Source organism: Geotrypetes seraphini, chromosome 1 (assembly GCF_902459505.1).
Source record: "Geotrypetes seraphini chromosome 1, aGeoSer1.1, whole genome shotgun sequence".
NCBI lineage: Eukaryota > Metazoa > Chordata > Amphibia > Gymnophiona > Dermophiidae > Geotrypetes > Geotrypetes seraphini.
In genome coordinates, this window is record NC_047084.1 from 157455995 (window position 1) to 157481510 (window position 25516).

At 44.6% G+C, this 25516-nt stretch overlaps 1 long non-coding RNA gene across 3 annotated transcripts in view; it reads left to right on the top strand.

The window, feature by feature from the left end:
- The window catches only part of LOC117345433, a 74379-nt gene that overhangs the window by 40252 nt on the left and 8611 nt on the right, over positions 1-25516 (top strand). The window contains exon 3 of one of the 3 annotated variants that reach the window (XR_004538916.1): positions 19401-19947. The exons of the other annotated variants lie outside the window; for them this stretch is intronic. This is a non-coding gene — a long non-coding RNA (uncharacterized LOC117345433). Of the gene's footprint in view, positions 1-19400; positions 19948-25516 lie in introns of those variants that run through there. 3 annotated transcript variants of the gene reach the window in all.

The window sequence follows — 25516 nt, forward strand, 5'->3', positions numbered from 1 at the left end:
TATAGAAGCCTCCATACATTGAAGAAGCAACCAAATATCTCCCAAGGAAGCCTCCATTGGTGTAGGTATATTAGTTCCTTCAGCTTTCCTGCGCTTGCTGGTTCAGGTTCAACGCCCTCACCGGACAGCTCCATAGGTTCCCTTCTGGGGTCATGGTTCTCCCGCAGCTGAACCCCGGCAGTAGCTGGACACACGGGGGTAGATGGATCCGGAGGGGACAGAGATATTTTAATCCCCGAAAGGGGGAAAAGCTCTCCACCTGCCTTCCCCCAAAGCCGGGTCACTTCCTCCGATGACTCGGGTTGCCGTCGTCTGAGCCGCAAGAAGCGGTCAACAGTTTGCTGAATGGTTTGCTGGATGGGTGTCGAAGAAAGGGCCGGCGAGGGAACGGGCCTTATCCCCCTTTCCTCTTCGGCGGCATCTGAGCTCAGGAAAAAATTTTCAGGTAGGAGAAAAGACGCCTGCAATCATTCAGATCTTCCTGCTCCGCTTCACTGTGACTCACACACCGCCGCCATCTTGTCACTCCCCCCCCTGCAATAGATACTTATGCAGGAAGACTTTTACTTGAAATGTCTTCACATGGGGGTTAATTTCAAACCAGGGCAACTTTATAAAATTTCCAAAAGAACCCCTCATTTCTGACTATGTTAAAAAGGCTGTTCTTCAAAAAGCAATAAATATTGAAAATATTTCCATTTTATTTTTTAAGAGAAAGTCTTCCTTAATCAATGGAGAGAAGTATCTTTCGAGTTCTGGGGTAATCATATATGAAGGCAAAAGGCTACTTCCCAATAAACAGAGACTTCAGTTTGGGAGGTGATCGTGTAAAGTCCTTAATTCATAAATAACAAATTGGATACATTGCTTACGATGCCTTCCCTCCATGGGTTTGAATGATTGTGTTGAATGGCAAGCAGTTTTGTAATTGGATAGGGGGATTGGAGGACTGATGTCATGTGATTGAATTTGATTGGTTCTTTTGAACTGAAGGTTTGCATAAAATGCTGGGAACCATCTTTGTTCATTTAGGGCCTGTTTTACAAGGCCGTGCTAGTGGCAATAGCCCCGAAGCCCTTTAAATCTCTATGGGCTTCGGGGCCGTTACCGCGCTGCAGCTGCTAGCGCAGCTTTGTAAAACAGGCCCTTAGTCCTTATAAAAGAGCATGTGTATTTGTTTATGTACTTGTGAATGTGTCTGCTCCCCCTGGCTTTACTTTGTTTAACATTGTTCTATTTTTAAAGTATATCAAATAAAACTGAACTGAACCCAGAAAATCAATGCTGGTGTCTGGATGTGGCTCAGCATTGAATTTCCTGATTTACTGATGGGGGTGGGTTCAGCATAATGCTGATTGCTGCCATTTTAATATCAGGCCCCCCATGTTTTATATTCCTAATTTTAGAAGTTTAGTGAAATTCTGAGTATAATTTATGGCACTCAGTTCTAGTAAATGTCCAAATGTGCTGATCTGGGTACCATAATAAACTATTAAGTATCACTACTTTTCCATAGGAAGGAAAATAAAACTATATTTCCCACCCTCAGACTCAACTTCTCTGTTTCCCTTATAACAGTGGCGTACCTAGGGTATGTGGCACCCGGGGCACATCATTTTTTGACACCCCCCCAATGTAAAAAATATTTTTGTAATGATCATGAAACGGAATAAATGGTCAGAATAGAAACAGGCAGTGAAAATTTTCTTATATTCCAAACATAACATAACATAAATTATGTCTGAATTGTCATGACATCAGAAGTACATATGGAGTAGTTGCAGGTGATGCTTGGGACAGTTCTGATTGTGTTAGTTCGGTTTTATGTGTTTTTTGAATAGAAGGGTTTTTATTTCTTTTTGAAGGTTTTGCAGTATGTGGTCGATGTCAATTGGTTGTAGGGTTGGGGGTCGAGTGTTGCAGCTCGAATGGCTAGGAGGTTGTCGAACAGTTTTTTTCTTTTGACGTTTTTGGTTGGAGGGTGTGTGAATGGTGCGTGAGTTCTCCTATGTCTGTTTGAAGTGGATTGAATTATTTAGCTGAAGAAATTAGTTACCCCCTCATCCCACACACATTAATTCTCTTCCATTTTTGTTCCCATTATAAAAAACACTGATAAGTTCCCAGAAAAAAAATACATTAAAATAAGAAGTGAAAACAAAGGCCCCTACAGATGAGAACATAACATAAGAATAGCCTAACTGGGTCAGACCAGTAGCCCATTCTCATGGTAGCCAATCCAGGATACTAATACCTGGTCAAAACCCAAAGAGTAGCAACATTCCATGCTACCGATCCAGGGCAAGCAGACACTTCCCCCATGTCTTAATAACAGATTATGGACTTTTTCTCCAGGAATTTGTCCAAATCTTTCTTAAAACCAGCTACACTATCTGCTTTTACCATAACTTCTGGCCACTTCATTTTTAAGTTTAGATCTTTCCTTTCAAACAGAGACCTTGCTAGATGTCAAATACAGCACAAGGTAACTTCACATGGACTTAGCTGTGCAGGAAATGTGAATCTCCTCATACACCCACCATATAGTGCAAAAATGTGCAAAGGTCTGTTTTTTTCTTTCGATCACTACATAGCCTAATGCCACACAAGCAGCGCTGTTACAAACATATTCTGTAGGTCAATGCTAAGGATAATAAAGTTTCCTTCCTTGGACCAGAAGGAGATACTGATAAACCACTGGAAGAGATCCCAACACAACACCCAAAGAACCACTCAGTGTGTGAACCAATTGAGTGGAGTGGACTAACTGGGGGGTGGAAATGGGCCCGGAGTTTGCTCAGCAGAATTTCCCAGACCACCTCTTCCTCTCAACACATTGACATGCTGCCACCACTGCCACTAGAAACACCTCACTGGGTAGGCCAGCTATGCTATAAACTTTATAAAACACATTATTATATTTTCTTATAAAGCACATATTTTAACTGAACTCTCTGACATCCTCAGCCTTTCCATTCACAAAAATAGAAGGAAGAAAAGTTCCCATTTCCTGCTGTTTCATGTCCCCGGCCTATACAATATTTTTTTTCTGCAGACCCTTCAAAAGTCTGACCAAATCCTCGTTTCACTTGCATTATAAAGTACTGAGGATGCCATCTCTCCCCAATCCCAGGTCCTAAAGTCTAAGACAGTAGCGCAAACTAATGCTGCCAGATTCAGGAAAAAAAATTTCGATTCGATTCAGCCTATTGAATTGGTTTTTCAATTCGATTTTCCTGCCCAGTTGGGTGATTTTTTTCAAAACTCCTGGTGGGTTTTATAGCTTTTTCACCCCCTTTGGCTTCTCCTAACCACATTGGCGCTGTGGTGTAAATAAAATAAAGAAACAAAAAGGACTTTTCCTCTCTCTGTTAAATCCTAGCTCACGTTTGCAGTCCAACACCAGCTCTGTCAGGATACACATTTCAAATCTGACATATTATAATCACAAAACAGAAAATAAAATTAATTTTTCTACCTTTTGTTGTCTGGTTATATTTCAAATCTTGTTGGTCCAAGGCTCTGGTTTTCTTCTGATAACTTGCTTGCCAGGGTCTCCTTCTTTCTGCGTGCTAACCATCCATCTGCCAACTCTGTCCTCCCTTTCCATTTCCCTTCCCTCCCCAGGAAGTCTGGTATCTTTCCTTTTTTTCATCTCCCTCCACAGATCCACCTTTTCTTAACTACCCTTTCATCCGGCATCTCTCCCTCCTTCCCCACCACCCCAGAGTCCACCATCTCTCCCTTTCTTTTCCCAATTATCCTCCTATCCAGTATCTCTATCCCTCCTCCACACCATCCCTTGTGTCCAATTTCTCTCCCTTTCAGTTCCTTCCCTCCCTAAATCCCATGGTCCATCATTTCTCTCCCTCTCCTCTATTTTCAGACCCATTATTTCTTCATCCCCCCCCAAAGTTTGGCATATGCACGTCTCTTTGAACACCCCCTTCCCTCCGTGTACTTCTAAACCAGGGTCCCCCCAAAGGCCTGTCCCCCCTTAAAGGTCTGCCTGTCCCCCCTTGAAGGCCTGCACCCCCCTTGAAGGCCTGTCCCACCCCCTTGTAGGCCTGTCCCCCCCTTGAAGGCCTGTCCCTCCCCCTTGTAGGCCTGTCCCCCCACCTTGAAGACCTGCCTGCCTGTCCCCCCCTTGAAGGCCTGTCCCCCCTTGAAGGTCTGCACCCCCCCCAAAGGCCTGCACCCCCCTGAAGGCCTGTCCTCCCCTTGAAGGCCTGTCCCACCCCCTTGTAGCCCTGTCCCCCCCTTGTAGGCCTGTCCCCCCCTTGAAGGCCTGTCCCCCCCTTGAAGGCCTGCCTGCCTGTCCCCCCCTTGAAGGCCTGTCCCCCCCTTGAAGGCCTGCACCCCCCTGAAGTCCTGCACCCCCCCTGAAGGCCTGCACCCCCCTGAAGGCCTGTCCCACCCCCTTGTAGGCCTGCCCACCCCCTTGTAGACCTGTCCCCCCTTGTAGACCTGTCCCCCCTTGAAGGCCTGCTTGCCCCCCCCTTGAAGGCCTGTCCCTCCCCCTTGAAGGTCTGCACACACCCCGAAGGCCTGTCCCCCCCCTTGAAGGCCTGCCTGCCTGTCACCCCCCTCCCCCTTGAATGCCTGCCTGCCTGCCCACCCGCCCCACCCTGAAGGACCGCTCGCCCCCCTGGCCTCCCCGCACCACCTATGAAGCAGCACTACCAATGCTCTCGGCCTTGCCGTTCAGTCCCCACCACCCCCGTAGGACCGCTCGCCCCACTGACCTTCCTGCACCACCTATGAAGCAGCCGCAGCAGGATCGCGACGTCAGCTATCCCTGCGCTGCTTAGGCGCTGCTTCCTGCGCCGCGTTCCCGCCCCTCCTCTGATGTCAGAGGAGGGGCGGGACCGCGGCGCAGGAAGCAGCGCCCAAGCAGCTCAGGGATAGCTGACCTCGCGATCCTGCTGCTTGCTGCTTCACAGGTGGTGCAGGAAGGTCAGTGGGGCAAGCGGTCCTTCAGGGGTGTGGGGGGACTGAACGGCAAGGCCGGGAGCACCCCTTCAGGGCTGGCACCTGGGGCGGACCGCTCCTCCCGCCCCCCCTTGGTACGCCACTGCCTTATAACCTAGCTTAGGTGGAGAGATAGGCTCAGACTTGGGCCCTCTTTTACTAAGCTGCACTAAGCGTTTTAGCGTGCGCTAAATCAACACATAGAAACATAGAAATTGACGGCAGAAAAGGGCCCATCTAATCTGCCCACGCTAAAGACCCACCCCCTAACTTCCTCCGTGAAGAGATCCCACATGCCAATCCCATTTTTTCTTAAAATCTGGCACGCTGCTGGCCTCAATTACCTGTAGTGGAAGACTATTCCAGCAATCAACCACCCTTTCGGTGAAGAAATATTTTCTGGTATCACGATGAAATTTCCCACCCCTGAGTTTCAACGGATGCCCTCTTGTAGCTGTGGGACCTTTAAGAAAAAAGATATCTTCTTCCACCTCAATATGGCCCGTGACATATTTGAACGTCTCGATCATGTCTCCCCTCTCTCTGCATTCCTCCAGTGAGTATAGCTGCAACTTATCCAGCCGTTCCTCATACGGGAGATCTTTGAGTCCTGAGACCATCCGGGTGGCCATTCGCTGAACCGACTCAACTCTCAACACATCTTTGCGGTAATGTGGCCTCCAGAATTGTACACAGTATTCCAGATGGGGTCTCACCATGGATCTGTACAATGGCATTATGACCTCGGGCTTACGGCTGACGAAACTCCTACCGCTAACGTGTCCCTAAGATAACATGCATGCATTAGCGTTTAGCGCATGATTAGCTCACACTACTATTTATCGCGTGCTAAAAAGCATAGCGCACCTTAGTAAAAGAGGGGGCTGGAGTGTCTACACCAGGGGTGACTAACTCCGGTCCTTGAGGGCTGGAATCCAGTCGGATTTTCAAGATTTCCCCAATGAATATGCATGAAATCTATGCGCATGCGCTGCTTTCAATGCATCTTCAATGGGGAAATCCTGAAAACACAACTGATCTACACCAACTTTGCTGGTCACTCTTTTACTAAGGTGCGCTATGCTTTTTAGCGCGCGATAAATATTGGCTTGCGCTAATCACGCACTAAGCGCTAAACGCTAACGCATGCATGTTATCCTATGGCAGTTAGCGTGCACGTTTATGTAGCGTGCACTAAACGCAGGCTAAAACACTTCACGCACCTTATTAAAAGAGGACCATAGTTTCAATCATAGGCTTCACCACCTGCCACCCTCATTTAATAACAATATTATTTTCCTTTTTCCTTTTTTTATTTATTTATATCAGTATTTTTATCAATATTTTCTAACTATCATTTCTAAAACTCTTAAATAATTCTGAATTTTCAAATATCTTATTTATAAAAACTCCCCTAGTGTCAACAGTTCATTTCCGTATTGTTTGCTCACAAGGTTCCAGCATTCCTCTTCAGTATTTTTACTCATAGCATCGAGTGATATAGCATTATTGTGTACAAGAAACACTGCCAAACCATTCATTTAAATTTTACGTATAGTGGTAGTGCTTAACTTTCACTTTCAGGCAGAAGGCAATTATCGCCGTTGCAAGTCACATATTCTGCAGTTCTAGTGCCTAAGACACTTCGCTAAACATGGGTGCCATAGTCAGATTGTGAGCTGCCAGGACAGATAGGGAAAATACCAGATTGTGAACCGACTGTGAATTGCTCCGATGGCTGTGCTGATAGGTAGTGTATCCAATAACACAAAAAATAAACTTGGGATTTAGGAACGCTAAGAGGTCCTTTTATCAAGCCGCGCTAGCGGGGTTAGCGGGTCGGATATTTCTTCACGCGCCAACCCCCGTGGCCGGCTATAAAACTAGGCGTTAGCGGCTAGCGCAGCAGGCGGTTTAACGCACGGTATTATGCGCGTTAAACCCCCCTACCGCAGCTTGATAAAAAGACCCCTAAGGGCTCCTTTTACTAAGCTGCGCTAGCGGTTTTATCACACGCTACATTGCCGTGCGCGCCACATGCTAACGCCTCCATAGCGCTGGCGTTAGTATTTTCTGCGTTAGCGCGCGCTAAAAATGCTAGCGCACATTAGTAAAATGAGCCCTAACTGCAATTTCTCCCTCAAACTATTCATACCTTATTTCGTTTTTATTTTGCTGGGTTTGTCTTATTATTTTTTTTTTCTATTTCTTTCCTTCTGCCTAATATAGTAATTTATATTCATCTTGTTAGATTTACTATTCTATCTTTTTCTCTGCTTCACTTTCCCTGGTTCTCTACATCTCTCTGGGGCTCCTTCTTCCTTCTCATCTTTTTATTTTGAATAAATTAATGATGTTCTTTTTCTCTTAGGCCAGGGGTGTCCAATGTCGGTCCTCGAGGGCCGCAATCCAGTCGGGTTTTCAGGATTTCCCCAATGAACATGCATGAGATCTATTTGCATGCACTGCTTTCAATGCATATTCATTGGGGAAATCCTGAAAACCCGACTGGATTGCGGCCCTCGAGGACCGACGTTGGACACCCCTGTCTTAGGCGCTTTAGTTTAGATCAGGGCTGCCCGAGTCCGGTCCTCGAGATCTACTGGCAGGCCAAGTTTTCAGGATAACCAGAATGAACATGCGTGAGAGATATTTGCATATCAAGAAGGCAGTGCAGGCAAATCTCTCTCATGCATATTCATCTGGATAGCCTGAAAACCTGGCCTACCAGTAGATCTCGAGGACTGAACTTGGGCAGCCCTGGTTTAGATTGTGAGCACATTCGGGACAGAGAGTGAAGTCGAAAGTACCTAATGTATTTAGTTTTATAAACCGTTTAATACTCATGTAATATATCAAATATATTAAATACAATACAATATAAATGACTCTCAAGTAAGGAGCATAAATCCTTTGGCTATTGGGCCTTATACACATGGAGCGATACAGCGGCATTATAACATTCTTACCCCCTTTTCTATAAACCTGCGCTAGCAGTTTTGAGCGTGGTGAGCCGTGCTGAATGGCCCGCACTGCTCCCAACCCTCATAGAGTTCCTATGAGCGTCGGGAGCAGCGCGGGCCATTCAGCACAGCTCTCTGAGCTACAAACTGCTAGCATAGTTTAATAGAAGAGGGGGTTAGTCTTGTTATCCATCCCTTTTTTTAATAAGCATTGTGTTTGCTTTTCTGGCCACCACCGCACATTGGGCAGAAGGTTTCATCGTATTATCTACAATGACACCCAGATCTTATTCTTGGGTGCTAACCCCCAAGGTGGACCCTAACGTCTGGTGACTATGATTTGGATTATTCTTCCCTATCTGCATCACTTTGCATTTGTCCACATTAAATTTCATCTGCCACTTGGACACCCAATTTTCCAATTTCTTAAGGTCCATCTGCAATTTTTCACAATCCGCATGCGTTTCAACAACTTTGAATAGGTTAGTGTCATCTGAAAATTTAATTACCTCACTCATCATTCCAATTTCCAGATCATTTATAAATAAGTTAAATAGCACCTGTCCCAGTACAGATCCCAGCGACACTCCACTCTTTGCTCTCTCCATTGAGAAAAATGATCATTTAACCCTTCCCTCTGTTTTTTTTAATCCGATAACCAATTCCTAATCCACAACTGAACTTTGCCACCTATCCCATGACTCTTTTATTTGTTCAGGAGCCTTTCATGAGGAACTTTGTCAAAAGCTTTCTGAAAATCTAGATACACTATCAACCAACTCACCTTTATCCATATGTTTATTCACACTTTCAAAGAACTCAAGCAAATTTGGTAAGGCAATATCACCCTCGACTGAACCCATGCTGACTCTGTCTCATTAAATCATGTTTGTCTATGTGTTTCCACAATTTTATTTTTTTTTATAATTGTTTCCACCATTTTGCCCAGTACTGAAGTCAAGCTTACCAATCTGTAATTTACCAGATCTCCCCTGGAACCCTTTTTAAAAATCAGCGTAACATTGGCCATCTTCCAATCTTCAGGTACTGCAGATGATTTTAGGGACAGGTTACAGATCACTAACAGCAGGTCAGCAATTTCATGTTCTTTTAGTACTCTGGGACGTATACCATCAGGTCCAGGTGATTTATCAATTTTAAACTTGTCGATTTGGATTAGTACATCTTCCAGATTCACTGAGATTTCTTCCATTTCCTCCACATCATCATCCTTGAAAACCATTTTCGGTTCAGGTAGATTTCTTACATCTTCTTCTATATAGACCGAAGCAAAGAATTTATTCAGTGTCTCCGCTATGACTTTATCCTCCCTGAGCGCCCTTTTTGTTTGCTCCATGACCATCCAACTGTCCCACAGATTCCCTCATAGGTTTTCTGCTTCTGATGTACCTAAAAAATTGTTATGAGTTTTTGCCTCTTTTCCAAGTTTCTCTTCGTATTCTTTCTTAGCTTCCTTTATCAGTGCCTTGCATCTAACTTACCATTGCTTGTCTCTTCTTATTTATTCATTTAGATCCTTTTTCCATTCTTGAAAGGATGTTTTTTTGACTCTAATGCCTCTTTCACTTTACCTTTTAACCATGCCGGCTCTCGTTTCCTCTTCTTTCCACCTTTGCTGATACGTGGCATACATCTGGTCTGGGCTTCCAAGATGGTATTTTTAAATAACATCTATGCCTGGTTTACAGTCCTAACCTTTTCAACTGATCCTTTTAGCTTCTTTTTAACCATTTTCCTCATTTTATCATAGTCGCCCTTTCAAAAATTAAATGCCTCCACAGTAGATTTCTTTTGTAACATCACTCCCGATATCAGCTCAAATTTGGTCACGTTATGATCACTGTTTCCTAATGGACCCAACACAGTTAACTCCTATACTATGCCTTGCATTTCACTAAGGACCAAATCTAAAATAACTCCCCCTTCTGGACCATTTGCTTCTAGATGCAGTCATTTATGACATGTAGGAATTTTACCTCCCTAGCACTCCCTGATGTAACATAAACAGTCAATATTGCAGTAATTGAAATCACCCATTCTATAAAAGGTGCCTAAAGTTAGGTGCCTAACTTAATTAGTAAATTGGCTACAATTATGAGCTTTAACAAGCTCATAAATGAAAAAAAATTAAAATTAATTGGTTGATAGGCACCTATCTTCTTAGGCATGATTCTACAAAAGATAGGTGTCTATTGCATGATGCCTAACTCCAAAGTAGGTATGTTTAGGGGTAGAGAAGGGTTTAGGTCATTAGGTATGATCCTCTAAAGGACATAGGCACCTATAATGTAGGCCTTTAAAACCCTGGTCTAAATTTTAAGTTAGGCATAACTCTGTAATAGGCACCTAGATGTGATTGACAAGAGATAGGCATCTATCTTTTTAGACTCCATTTACAGAATTTCTCCATTGTCTTCAGTGAAAATCCTGAACATCCTTTTTTTTAAAAAATTGTCTTTATTAGCAACTGCAAAGGGACATACAACCAGGATCAAAGTAAGCAGAAAAACATAGCAAGCAGAAAAACAGCACTTGAAAACTATCCTAATGCTATTCTGGTGCTAATTACCTTGACCATCAGTTCAGCAGAAAGGACATGAGCATGAAAGAACACAAGGAAGGCAGGATAATGTGAAATAGGTGAAGAAGATGAGTAAGCTGGGTGTTAAGATAAAGGTCTCATTAAGCAGCTGTAAAAAGACAATGCTGTAACCTTTTGTGAAGAAAGTTATGCTGTCTCTTTATTTATTTATTGGAATTTGTTAACCGCCTTTATGAAAAGATTCACCCAAGGCAGTGTATAGCAGGTATAATTCAAAATAGAACTCACAATTTTGTTAACAGTATAACAGTAGTAAAAAAGACCAAATATAAACAGCTTTGCCTATAGAAGAGCTCAGCAGGTGGTTTACATAGAAATGAAGGGGATTTTTTTTTCTCATTTCCCTTATATGGGTCATGCTGGAAAAGTTTCATCATTTTTCCCATGGCAGGAAAATATAATAAGTGTCAGCGTCACTGTCATAATTTGTAATGGGAACCGGCCTTGCCAGGATTTCAGCCTCAGAATATATATAACCCACTTCGAGAGCACAGAGAGACAAAATAAAAATCATGCAATTATCGTTTCATGGTTCTGTTCTTATGGAAAGGGTTAATAGGGCATTTTCTTCTGCACAACCTTGATATCCAAATATCTCTTTTATAACAATAGTTATTAAAAAATAAAAAAGCTCTGGCATCACTCTCTTCTCCTTTCCTTCCTTCCTTCCACTCCACCTCGCAGTTTAGCATCTCTATCGCCTTCATTTCCCTCCCCCCATGCCCTGGCATGGTCTGGTATCTCCTTTCTTCCTTTCCCTCCCTCCCTTCACCATGGTCTGGCATCTCTCTTCTTTTCTCTCCCTTCCCTGGTCTTCCTTCTCCCTTCCTCTCTCTTCCCAATTAGATGCAGCATTTCCCTCTTCCTCCCCTCCTCTTTCTCTTTCTCTCTCCTTGTCACCCCCCCCCCCCCCAACACACACACACACACAGTTGCCAGCACAGCCTTCACAACTTGTGGCTTTTACTGACTTTGGGCCTTCCTGTCTGCTGGGTTCTGCCTACTCCCTGTTTCCATGAAGGCAGAACTTAGCAGAGAGGAATGCCCAATGCTGGCAGAGCAGCAAATTGTGAAGTTCACGGTGCTGGCCCTCAGAGCATCCCCTTATGGGCTGCACCTGGAGCAGACCTCCTCCCCCTCCACCATTGGTACGCCACTGGCCTTGAAAACTTACCACAAAATATGTCAATGTGCCCTTAGGTACACCATTTAAAGCTTTGGCATGCTAAAATTAGTACTTAGTAAAAAGATCCATTAATGATTAGCTTACCCATTGTGTAAGAGAGAATGATCTTACTATACATACATTTACAATGCTATCAACACATCTAAATTAGCTTGGAATTAGTGTTCATATAAAAATCCATGCTAACAAGATGCAACAGTACATGCTAAACAGATCATTATCTGTTAACATGAAAAATAACATGCATTGATAAATTAATAAAGATGCATTAAAGGAAAACATTTTAATACACTCACAAGCAAAAACAACCAAAAAAAAACCCAGCATCTTCACTTCAGCCAAGCATCGAGGAGATTTATTTGGAACTTGAAACGTCACCATAAGGCCAGCCCTAATTCTTATTCTGGATCTAGAGAAGAAATCTGAACTTATGAAAAAAGAAACAAAGGGTAACTTTACGTCCTTTACAAAACTCATCCTACAAGTTTGCCAAACTTTCCCTCCTTTCCCCTCACCTTCGCGGTCGTCTTTCAAAAATCAAAGCTTTCCTTTTCAAAGGGGCCCCGACATGGCAGGCATTCTCACAAGCTGCCGGCAACCACCCCGAAGCTTTCCCTCTGACGCAATCCGCCCCCTCTGATGCTACTTCCTGTTTCCACCTGGGCAGATCATGGCAGAGAGAAAGCTTTGGGGCAGCCACCAGCAGCTCGTGTGAATGGCTGCTGCGCTGGGGTCCTTCCGAAAAGGAAAGCTTTGATTTTGAAAGACGACTGTGGTGAGGGTTAGGGAGGGAGATGGACTGAGAAGGGGAAGAAATGCCCAGACCACAGGGCCCTCTGGAGCCCTGTTTGTCTTCCCCCTAACGCTGGCCCTATCCTTGCCACCACAAGAGCTATGTGACTAATACCTCCTAGGTCATTCCATCCATAAAAAACTTAAGTACTAGCAGGAAAGACTGAGGCGTTTGCAATGCCAAAACTTTAAAAAAGAAGAAAAAACTCTGTATCTTACTGTTTGGCCAAAATTGTATTACTTTTCATTTCTGGAGATACTTTTTGAGGCCATCTGCTCTTGAAGAAACACATTCCTCAAAATAATTGTAGCTTCATTCCAATTTATCAAATCAATAAGGCAAATACATGCAAATTGTTTAATTTACACCGTATTAAACAAATGTTCATCAGATACATGTATGGAAATACTCATTTTGCTCAACTTTGCCTGTAAACCATTTAGATATGCTCAGGGAAATGCTTACATATTCAGTGAATTTCTTTCAATTCATCTTGTGCAATGGTCCCTAGAGAGAATTTGCAAATTATTTGAGTCAGAGTTTGCCAGATTAATGCGTGGCAATAAAATTAAGTAAAATGGGATGCTAATCATGTCTTACCTTTAATTTTTCATTTTGGTATTTGCTGTAGTGTTGGCAGAACAGCTCCGATTTCCTTCCAACAGGTGAAGGTAGGACCTTCCACAATTTACAGTCAAATCCACTTAAGTGCATGGCCTCCAGACTGGACCGCCACATGCGCTTAAGCGGAGTACCACTTTTTAGTCAGGCGGTCATTTAACCAGTATCGGCAGCCACCTGGGGTGATGGCGGCAAGCAGTGCTGAGAGGAATGTATTGGCGAGTGCTCGGCGCGCTGGCATAGGTCTCCTGTCTACTTGCTGCCTAGGACGGCTCGCAATGGCTGTGACGTTCCGGGGAGGGAGGTGGGGGAAATAGTAAATGTGGTGCAATAAATACAGAGGACCCGTGATTGCATTTAACCGGAGTGAAGGAAACGTGAAAGAATAGAGGTGGGACCTATGACATCAGTGCGCATAAGCGGATTGTGTGCTTAAAAGAAGTACAAATATCCGGAGTTTACATCCATTGACTTTAATGTAAAAAAAAAAACCGGGACTGTGGTGGTAAGGGATATGATAGAGACCTACAAAATCATGAAGGGCATAGAGAGAGTAGAGAGGAACAGATTCTTCAAACTTTCAAAAAATAAAAGAACAAGAGGGCATTCGGAAAAGTTGAAAGGGGACAGATTCAGAACGAATGCTAGGAAGTTCTTCTTTACCCAACGTGTGGTGGACACCTGGAATGCGCTTCCAGAGGACGTAATAGGGCAGAGTATGGTACTGGGGTTTAAGAAAGGATTGGACAATTTCCTGCTGGAAAAGGGGATAGAGGGGTATAGATAGAGGATTACTGCACAGGTCCTGGACCTGTTGGGCCGCCGCGTGAGCGGGATGCTGGGCACGATGGACCTCAGGTCTGACCCAGCGGAGGCATTGCTCATGTTCTTATATTCTTATGTGCAGATAACCGGAGCGTGAGCTTACCCGATGTGCACTTAGGTGGAATCGACTGTATTCAAGAGAGGTGGGAGAGAGTATGAAGTTAGGGAGTCATATGTGGGGAAGAGAGACCTTTTACAGGGACTGAACTGGAGGACTGGAGCATGGATCAAGGTTTTCATTGCAGAAGTCAGAGCAAGGATAAAAGGAATTTGTCAATGAGTAGCCTAATAGTTAGTGCAGCGGGCTGAACCAAGAAGGCATGGTTCAAATCCCACTACAGCTCCTGTGATCTTGGGCAAGTCATTTTTTTATAGATATAAAAAGCATCTCTGAGACCTGGTGGAAAGAAGATAACCAATGGGACACCGTGGTACCAGAGTGCAAATTAAATTGCAATGATAAGGTGAATCAAGTCGGTGAAGGTATAGCGTCATACGTTAAGGAGGGCCTTGATATAAATAAATAAATTTAACACAAATATAAATAAATAAATTTTTTTAAAAATTTTAAAAAAGGAGGGCCTTGAATCAAATGGGCTAAAAATTCTACAGGATTTGGAGGCCGTATATGGCAAAGGATATAAGAAGGCTTGAAGTGGTCCAGAGAAAGTCTAAGACAATAGTAAGGGATTTGAGCCAAAAGACTTACAAGGAGAGACTGGAAGCGGTGGCATAGTAAGGGGGGGTGGTCTATCCCGGGCGCCAAGTTGATGGGAGTGCCGACACCCCTCCTCCTCTATGCCCCACCTTCCCATTCCTCCCCTCCACACACTTGCCCCCTTCCCCCATACCTCTAATGGAAGTTGTTGTTCGCAGCAGTCAACAATGTGCTCTTCGCGACCCCCGTCGGCTCTCCCACTGACGCCACTTCTGGGTGCCGTGCATAGGAAGTGACGTGAGAGGGAGAGCCGATGGCGGCGCGAGGAGCACGTTGTTGACTGTAGTGAGCAACAACTTCAACTAGAGGTAGGGAAGGGGGACACACAGGACAGGTGGAATTGGGAAAGGATAGGGGGTACGCATGGCACGTGGGATTGGGGAAGAAGCGGTGGTGTGGGGGCATGCATGGCATGTGGGATTGGGGAAGGAGTGGGGGTGTGGGGGTACGCATGGCAGGTGGGATTGGGGAAGGAGTGGGGATGTGGGAGCACACATGGCAGGTGGTATTGGGGAATGAGCGGGAGTACACATGGCATGCAGGATTGGGGAAGGAGCGGGGGTGTGATGGCACGCGTGGCAGGTGGTATTGGGGAAGGAGCGGGGGTGTAGGGGCACGCGTGGCATGTGGAAATATGGAAATAGAGGGGGTGTGGGGGCACTCGTGGCATGTGGGATTGGGGAAGGAGCAGGGGTGTGGGGGCACGCATGGCATGCTGGATTGGGGAAGGAGCGGGGGTACGCATGGCATATGGGATTGGGGAAGGAGGCACTGAATATATTTATTTATTTATTCATTCAATTTTCTATAAAATTTTCCCAGGAGAGCTCAGAATGGTTTACATGAGTTTATTCAGGTACCCCCCACCCAGTAGCGTGGTTTTTAGGAATTCCTATAAGCATCAGACCTGTTACCACCGCAGCCGGCGCTAAAAGGCACGCAACAGTTTTGTAAAAGGGTGGGGATGGAGATAAATTCTGTAGCCAGCATATAAAAAAAGCCCCTAACCTTGGGATTTAAATACGAGCCATGTACTTTTGCTTGCATGTAGATTTCTTTCAATTTATTTTGTTTGGGGTTTTTGTTTTTACATTTCTAAAACAGCAGAAAATTTAATCTTTGTTGAAAGATTGGCTTGTCAAAATGGCACAAGTAATGTGATTTACATGCTTTTTGCACTTTCCTGCCCTCCTGTAACCCAAAACTTAAATCTGTGGGGAAAAAATGATACATTTTACCCCCTCTGCTTTCTTACTTTTAAGGTTTTCATTACCAAATCAATATAATTTTAGATTTCTTAAATAATCTTTGTGCAGCCTCTGAAGCAGTTTAATGTCAAAGCTACAAAACCTTTTGATTAGATTGCCATCATAGTATTTACTGAAAATACATCTTCTCTGTCAAAATATAGTGCAAGGAGTCTACTCAGTTAATAACTGGCATTACAACGACGACAGCACCTCCAATGAAAATTGGCAGTTGGCTTTTATTGTGATAGACTCAGGGGCTCCGTCCCTAAAATTCAATAAGGTTTTGTACTTCAATGCTTGGGTCATAGACTGTAAAGTTCATCTGGTATTGTCCTAGGTTCCAAATGCTGAAGTTGCCATCTAATGAAACCATTGTGACATCACTGCTGAGGTTGGCTCTTAGGCATTAGTGGAATGAGCCATTATGACATCACAATCTCAGCTCTGGAATGTTGCTACTCTTTGGGTTTCTGCCAGGTATCAAAGTAACATAGTAAATGACGGCAGATAAAGACCTGAACGGTCCATCCAGTCTGCCCATTAGTTACACCCATTACAAATACACGATTAAATTAACTTGTCTCTTCTTTGATATTTCTGGGTCATAGACTGTAAAGTCCACCTGGTATTGTGTTAGGTTCCAAATTCTGAAGTTGCCGTCCAAGCTCACTCCAGCGTATACATTTTATATGCAGGTACTTTCTCTGTCCCTAAAGGGCTCACAATCTAAGTTCTATGTATCAGGGACAATGGAGCATAATGACGTAGTAAGGGGGGTGGGGGGTGGACCGCTCCGGTCAGGGTTACCGGATTTTCCATTTGGAAAATCCAGACCCCCTAGCTCTGCCCTCAGGCCTGCCCAATTCCACCCATCCCCACCCAGTCATGACCCAGTCCCACCCCCAATCCCGCACTAGCCCCGCCCCGCTACCTCGTCAAGCTGGAGGGCATCTGCTTATGCATGGATGCGACATGATGACTTCATGCGCATGCATGTGACATTGTGTGGCATCTGCACATCCACGTTGCGACCCCCATCGTGTGGCATGCGCATCTGCGTTTTGAAAAGCTTCTATCAAATCGCTGTCGGGCAGGAAGGCATCCGCACATGTATGGATGCCGTCCTGCCCAACAGCGATTTGATAGAAGCGTTTCAAAACGTGGACAAAGTGCCGGGTTTTGAAAAGCCATCTGGACCCCTGGACACGTCCTCAAAAGGAGAACATGTCCGGGGAAATCCGGACGTCTGGTAACCCTATTCTTGGCGGAGGCACCTGCACCTCTCCACCCTCCCCCCCTCACACACACTCGCGCTCTCCATTCCCTGCCCCCCATACTTCTTTAAAAATCTTTGCCAGCGTGAGCAACTATTCTAGCCTGCTGCTCGCATTGGCCTGGCTCCCTCTGAAACCACTTCCGGGTCACGGGGCCAGGAAGCGATGTCAGAGAGAACGCCGAAGCCAGAGCGAGTAGCAGGCTGAAGAAGCTGTTGGCACCGGCGAAGATCTAAAGCGCTATGGTTGTGAGAAGGGAGGGGGGCGAGTGCAGCATGGGGGTGTGGAAGGAGCAGAGGGGTTGGCGCAGAAGGAGCAGGGGGCACCACCACCCCCGGGCACCTCCTACCCTCACTACGCCACTGATGGAGGGTTAAGCGACTTGCCTGGGATCATAAGGTGCTGCACTGGGAATTGAACCCAGGTGCCCAGGGTTTCTGTCCACTGCACTAGCCATTAGGCTACTTGTGCATATGTTTCTACTCCTGACTTGCAGTGATTGAGGGGATAATGCCACCATCCCCTCTCCCCCCAATCCATCTACGGATCTTTTCCAGATAAGCCCCGCCACTAATGGAAAAAGTGGACGCGCCGAAAGTTAAGCCCCGCCACCTTTTGCCAGCGCACGCAACCTTAACCAGTGAAGTTCTCAGCACAACGGCCCCACAACGCGGCGCGATGTGTATAAAGTAAAGTGTGGGGGGGTTCCCCCCCACGCCCCCCCCCGTCGGAGCACCCAAAAAAGATTATAAAAAAGAGGATATGAAACTTAACATTATAAAAAAAATAGGATAAACTGTCGACCATTTTTTTGGGCTTCGACAGGGGGGCGTGGGGGGAACTCCCCCACTTTACTTTCTACAGATCGCGCCTCTTTTTTATAATTTTTTTTGGGTGGCGGGAGTTAACTTTTTGGCGGGGCTCATCTGGAAAAGATCCCCATCTACTATATACATATGATCTTAACCTTTTTTTTTTTTTTGTAGGATTTGGTATTTTACCTCCACCCCCATGGTCCTAGCTTAGTGATCTTAACCTTCTTCTGAGGTATTAGGTGCATGTCCATGTTTTAATATATTGAACAGCTTCCAAATGATGATAACGGCATTGCCCTTGTCCTCTAGCGTGTAAGAGTTATATCAGAGCTCGAACATTTACAACGGAGACCACAGCAACAACTGCAAACTTCTGCACTGCCCAATTGCTTCAGGGTCACTGAGGCCGGAAGCCAGAGGAACACTTTTGATTACTTTTGACTTTGAATCCAACAGAAATGGGACTGTTCACTTGGAACACTAATGTCACGGTGTTTAATATAAAGCCAAAGAGCACTCGTATTCCCTGATGTGGCAACACTGACCCAAATTCATAAGAGGTGGCTTCTGTAAATGAAGCAGGAAGTAATAGCTTTAGAAGGAAAATTTCATTTGTTGTACCCTCGTAAGTCTCATATTGGTGTTAGAGGAGAAAAGTGACACTTTTTTTTTTTTTCTGTTCAGCTCATACTTTTTATCAGAACTTCAAGGCCAATTACTTTTATCTGTAGTGGGTACATCCTTTCCCCAGAGGGCTTACAATCTAAGGGGGCAATTCTATAAACTGTTACTACCACGTAGGTACCGCAATGGGCTGCACTTAGCATCAGTCTAAACTGCTTCTGGGTACCCTTAAGCTAGGAAAACCCGGACATGTCCTATTTTTATAGGACTGTCTGGGTGCTCTGAGGGATTTCCCAAAACCCGGACGTTTGTCTAGGTTTTGGAAGTCCCCAAACTCGGGGCTGTGTCTGGAGGCCCCTCTGCATATACGCGGATGTTGACATGATGTCATATGCATGCACATGACATAATCACGCCAACGATTATGCGGTCCCGAGCTTGAGGAAGGAGACCAGATGTTTATCTGAGGGTGGGGCAGGGGGGGCGGAGCTTGAGTCAGAATGGGGCGGAGCTGAGTGGAATGGAGTGGGGCCAGATGTCCTCTTTTTTTAAAAGAGGAAATCTGACAACCCTACCATAACAACAAAACAATTGGCAAAAAACTTATTTAATTTCTACCCTCACGAACAAGCACCATTCAGCCCAGGATTATCTGGGGAAAGCTTTGAAAAAAATTTCCAGATTTGACAAGAATATTATAGCAGCGAAGGACTTCTGCTTATCTTCTTCTTTTTAAGGAGATGAACCCGTTTCTGTTCCTGGCGAAGATAGCGAAACGGAGCTCTGTCGAGCAGTAACAGCACTTCTTTGGGACTCGGATAAGTTTTTGATTGCTTTATTTGTATGACTGCATGCTATCCTTATTTTTGATAGAACAGTTTGTGGATTTGCAAATAAGCATTTTTAATTTCCTACCCCTAGTAAATGCAAACCGGTGGGATTCTTGCAACATAGGGTGGAGGCTTAAAAGAGACCACCGTTGTTTAATCACATTTAGTAGAAGGAATGGATCCTGTAATGATTTAAGTAATTGTGTTGTAGAAGTTGAAAACCTGCCACAGTTTCAGCTCCTGAAGACGCAGTAATAGCGAATCGTGGTGCTATGTCGGGCTAGCTAGACACTGTTTGAATTGGAGTGAGAAGGCATTAGAACAGCTTTGTCTAAGAATCAATACATGCTTGTTGGAACATTGGAGAATACTGGAGAAATGAAATAATACACATAGACTATGATGTGGAACAGCTTTATTTTCATCAGAAAAGGCTTAGGAATGGACTGAGTACAAGCTCCAGGTTTTCTTCCACTGTATTGTAGTAACTGGAAGTGCAATATGGATTCATTTGTGTTTAATGTATAATATAGTGTTAGGATCTGTGTTAGTTAATAAAAATACAGAATATTTAAATTTTTAAAAACCTGTCTAGTTATATTATATGGATTCTATATTTGGTGCATTCAGTTGTGTGTGCAGATTTGGTTGCGGTGGTAGAAAAAGCTCCAAGAAGAGCAACCAAGATGATAAAGGGGATGAAACTCCTCTCGTTTGAGGAAAGACTAAAACGGTTAGGGCTCTTCAGCTTGGAAAAGAGACAGCTGAGGGGAGGTATGATTGAAGTCTGCAAAATCCTGAGTGGAGTAGAATGGGTACAAGTGGATCGATTTTTTACTCCGTCAAAAATTACAAAGACTAGGGGACACTCGATGAAGTTACAGGGAAATACTTTTAAAACCAATAAGAGAATAGTTAAGCTCTGGAACGCATTGCCAGAGGATATGGTAAGAGCGGATAGCGTAGTTAGTTTTAAGTAAGGTTTGGACAAGTTCCTGGAGGAAAAGTCCATAGTCTGTTATTGAGAAAGAGATGGGGGAAGCCACTGCTTGCCCTGTATCGGTAGCATGGAATACTGGGTTTTGGCCAGGTACTAGGGACTTGGATTGGCCACCGTGAGAACGAGCTACTGGGCTTGATGGACCATTGGTCTGACCCAGTAAGACTGTTCTTGTGTTCTTATAAACCCATGACCCAGTCTCTCTAGCACTGATATCGGCCCACTGGCTACCCATAATCAAACTCTGCATTTTCAAAGACCTAGTGTTGGCATATCCCTGTACAAAATGACACCCATGTACTTCTCAGACAAACTTCCTCTCTATACCCCAAAGAGAAAGCTATGCTCCCAAGATGAAATACACTTACATACACCATCAGGTCACTCCCTCCAACTCCAGACAGCCTGGAAACTATTCTATTCCCATTTCTTACCAAACCTCTGGAACAGCCTTACTCCTTATACCTGATTATCACCCCCCTCCCCACCTGACTATCCCCACAAAACCGCGATATCATGATTATCTTTTCACAAAACTGCGATAGCAGTTTTTAGCGCATGCCGGCACGCTGAATGATCTGTGCTGCTCCCGACACTCATAGAATTCCTATGAGTGCCAGGAGTAGCGCAGATCATTCAGCGCGCCGGCCTGTGCTAAAAAAAAACTGCTGTCGCGGTTTTGTGAAAGGGGAGGATAATCAGGTATAAGGCCAAACAATGTACCCCAGAAAGAATTAAAACATTTACAACTAATTCAAAATGCCGCAATAAAATTAATAACAAAATCTAGAAAATACGACCATGTTACCCCCCTACTTCAAAATGCCCGTTGGCTGACAATTAATCAAAGAATTTCTTACAAAATCTCTTTCATAACATTTAAAAGAATTCATTCTAAACTGCCCCAATTTATTAATAAATATCTTATCCCATACGACCCACCCCGCAGTCACAGATCATCTAATCGTAAATTTGCTGAAGGTCCCCTCCCTTCATATAATAGGAACCAAAAGGCCTGACATTTTCTCAGTCGTAGCCCCTCAACTTTGGAATACCCTACCCGGTCTTGTTAGAGAAGAAGCTAATCTCGAACTTTCCAAAAGCCTATTCAAGAGTCATTTATTTAAAGAAGCTTTTAACATTTGATTTAAATTTTACAGTATCCTTTTTCGAGCCCTTTCCTTTTGGGGGGGTTTCCTTATTTGTCTTTCGTTCCTATCCAAATTGTATTTCTAACCCTATTTCCTCTTGTCTCCCGTCTGTCTGTGTCATTTATCCCTTTTTAATATGCCAATTATGAGTGGATGTATCTTTGTAATTGTTTTCTTTTTGTAAGTATTAATGGTATTGGTCATGGCATTTTTATTATGTTCATGGTCTTTTTTTATTATATATTATAAACTCGCTTAGATATTAGATAAGCACTTAAATCAAATTTTAATAAAACCTTGAAACCTTGAAAACCTTGTAACTTGAATAATATTCTTGCCTCAACTGGGTGCCAATGTAGCTTCGGATAGAATTTACACCCCTCCCCCCACCCCCACCCCCACCCCTCTTTTACAAAACCATAGTGTGTTTTATAGCACCAGCCATGGCGGTAACATCTGTAATGCTCATAGGAATTCTATGAGCATTGAAGTAGAGAGCTGCACGGGGACAGAAATCCCACCCGTCCCCGCCAAAGTCCCACCCGTCCCCATCCGTCCCCGTGAGGACTCCCACCCGTCCCCGTGAGGAATCCCCTCCGTCCCCGCCCGTCCCTGCGAGGAATCCCCTACGTCCCCGCCCGTACCTATAAACTTCAGAAATAGTTATTTCAGTTAATTATGCTACTGAATTAAAGACTCTGGTAGAAACCCATTTAAAAATAAGCAAAAAGACTTTATTAATTTGGAAATATTAATTGGGAAGAATACATACTTTGTAAACGGGTTTCTACCAGAGCCACTAATGTTTATAAATTTTTATCAACACAACTAATATACTACTTTATCCTGAAGCAAAAAAAAAAAAAAAAAGAATTGTTTTTCCTACCTTTGTTGCCTGGTTTCTGCTTTCCTCATGTTCTCATTCAATTCCTTCCATCCACTGTCTCTCTTCTCTCTGCATCTTCCATTTGCTCTGTTACTTTCTCCCCCCTTCCAAATTGGTCTGGCACCCATCTTCTTCCCTCCACTCCCCCCATAGTCTGGCATCTCTGTCTTCTTCCCTGCCAGCGTTTTCTCCCCACTCTCTCTTCCCCATTTCCTTTCAGCGTCCTTCACCCTCCCATCTTCCCCATGTCCTGTCAGCATCCTTCTCCCCCCTCTGTCTTCCACATGTCCTTTCAGCGTCCTTATCCACCCTTTTGTCTTCCCCATGTCCTTTTAGCATCCTTCTCCTCCCTCTGTCTTCCCCATGTCCTTTCAGCGTCCTTCTCCCCCCCTCCCGTCCTCCCCATGTCCTTTCCGTATCCTTCTCCACCCCTTTGTTTTCCCCATGTCCTTTCAGCGTCCTTCTCCCCCCCTCCCGTCCTCCCCATGTCCTTTCAGCGTCCTTCTCCACCCCTTTGTCTTCCCCAGTGCTTTCAGCATCCTTCTCCCCCCTCAGTTTTACCCATTTCCCTTAAGCGCCTTTTCTTCTCCACTCTACCTTTCCTCCCTTTCTCCCTCCCTGCCCCTTACCTTTGTGGCACTTCCCCACCCGCCTGACAACAGAACAGGCCCGGTCAGACAAACCTCCCTGCCCTGTAGCCGCAAATCTAAAATTACCTTCTTACAGCAGCTGGAGCATTGAAGCTGCTGTAAGAAGGTAATTTAGATTCGTGGCTACAGGGCAGGGAGGTTTGTCGGCCGGGCATGTTGTCGGTCGATTGGGGGAAGTGCCACAAAGGTAAGGGGACCTGAACGGCTGTGCACACTCCCCCCCCCCCCATGGCTGCAGCCGGGGCGGATCGCCCCCCACTTTGGTACGCCACTGCCTTCTCCCTACCTGCCCTGCCGCACACAGCCGACCGAAAATCTTCCCGATGTCAGCGCTGACGTCGGAGGAAGGGAAGGCTTTGCTTAAGCCCTCCCTCTGACGTCAGCGCTGACATTGGGGAAGACTTCTGATTGGCTATGTGTGCTGCAGCAGGGCAGGCAGAAAATGGAAGATGATGCCTCGCAGCAGGGCAGGTAGGAAAGGCATTGAACCCCGTGGGATCCCCGAGAGCACGAGGGGCGTCCTCACGGGATCCCCGTGAGCCGAAGGGGGAACCTGCGGGATCCCCGTGGGTCCCGCGGGATTCCTGTCGTCCCCGTTCCCGTGCAGCTCTCTGCATTGGAGCTATTATCGCTATGGTTTTGTAAAAGAGGGGAGGGGAGGAGGGGTTAGTTATAAGATCAAACCATGTATTGTAACACTGTGAATGTAAACTGTAACCCGTTTTAAGCTCTTTGGGGAGGATGGGATATAAATCTAAATTAATAAACTTAATTGATTAATGAGACACTGAGTGCCAATAATTGGCCACTATCAAGCAATTATCAGCAATTGGCACTAATTAAAATTCATGCTTACATCTTTTTAGGCATAAATTCTAGTACAGTAAAACCTTGGTTTGCGAGCATAATTCGTTCCAGAAGCATGCTTGTAATCCAAAGCACTTGTGTATCAAAGCAGATTTCCCCATAGGAAATAATGGAAACTCATACGATTCGTTCCACAACCCAAAAGCTTTAATACAAAATACTATACGTACTTATATTGCAAGACCTCGCTCATTTACTCGTGTACTCGTGTTGCAAGACTTTGCTCGTTTAGAACAGTCACTACACTCCCGCAGCGTCAGAGAGAAAAGAGCCATTGGCTCAGTTGTGATGATGTGACGCGTGTATACTGTATGTACTCGTATTACAAGACTTTGCTTGTATATCAAGTTAAATTTTAATAAAATGTTTTGCTTGTCTTGCAAAACACTTGTAAACCACGTTACTTGCAATCCAAGTATATGGAACTAAAAAGGAGGCATGGCCATGAGAGGAGCTTAGGCGGGTCAGAATATGCCTGCTGTGCCTAACCCCTGCTTTTACTAAAGCGCCATAGCAGTTATTAGAACAGGGAGCCACGCTGAATGCTCCGCGCTGCTCCCGACGCTCAGAGTTCCTATGAGCGTCGGGAGCAACATGGAATATTCAGCACAGCTCCCTACGCTATTAACTGCTATCACAGTTTAGTAAAAGGGCAGGTAAATTAGGCACAGGGATTTACACCAGGCTTTAGTTTGCAAAAACACCCAAAACCCTGGATATTCAGTGCTGGTTGCCTGGTTAGACTCCTAAGTGTGGCTGAAAATAGGGCACACATTTAGGTGTCTAAATTTTAGGAGCTCATTTGTTTTTGAATATTGGGACTTTAATCTTCTGTGTAACTCTTAAGTAGAGTAATTGCTAATGAGAATGAGATTTTCAGATTGGATATTTGTTCACTTTGATGCGTTTTATGTATATTAAATGAACTGCCATACACCCTCTTTCTTATCTGTTTCTAGTTACATTATCACAAGTGTCTTCAGTGCTATAAATAAGATGACTGATCTACAATTATTTATAAAACTGAAAAATCTAAAATCTAAAAATCCTCTGCTGGTATATTCTTTCTGGTTTCAGTTCTTGTTTCTGACCTTTAGTTTGCTCTAATGGTATCCACTCGGGCATGAAAAGGAAAAGATTATGAGTAAAAAAAACTTTGCAGAATTCCTGCTGTCACAATGAAATCAGATCTAAGACAGGAAGGGTACCAGTTATAAATAGCGAAAGCTGGACCTACACAGCATGTGAGGTGACAAAGAAAATCATCATCATGATACAGATACCATAACTTAATATAATGAAGTATTTCATTATTGTCTTACCTTAAAAAAATGAGAGACCACCTTAGAAATCGAGACCAGAAGGCTTTGAGCATGCGCAAATACTCAAAGCCCAGTCCAGCCCGGCACAGGGAAAAGGGAGGATCTCCCTCGCACTGCCCAGCCCAGCCCAGCCCAACGAGGGAGGAT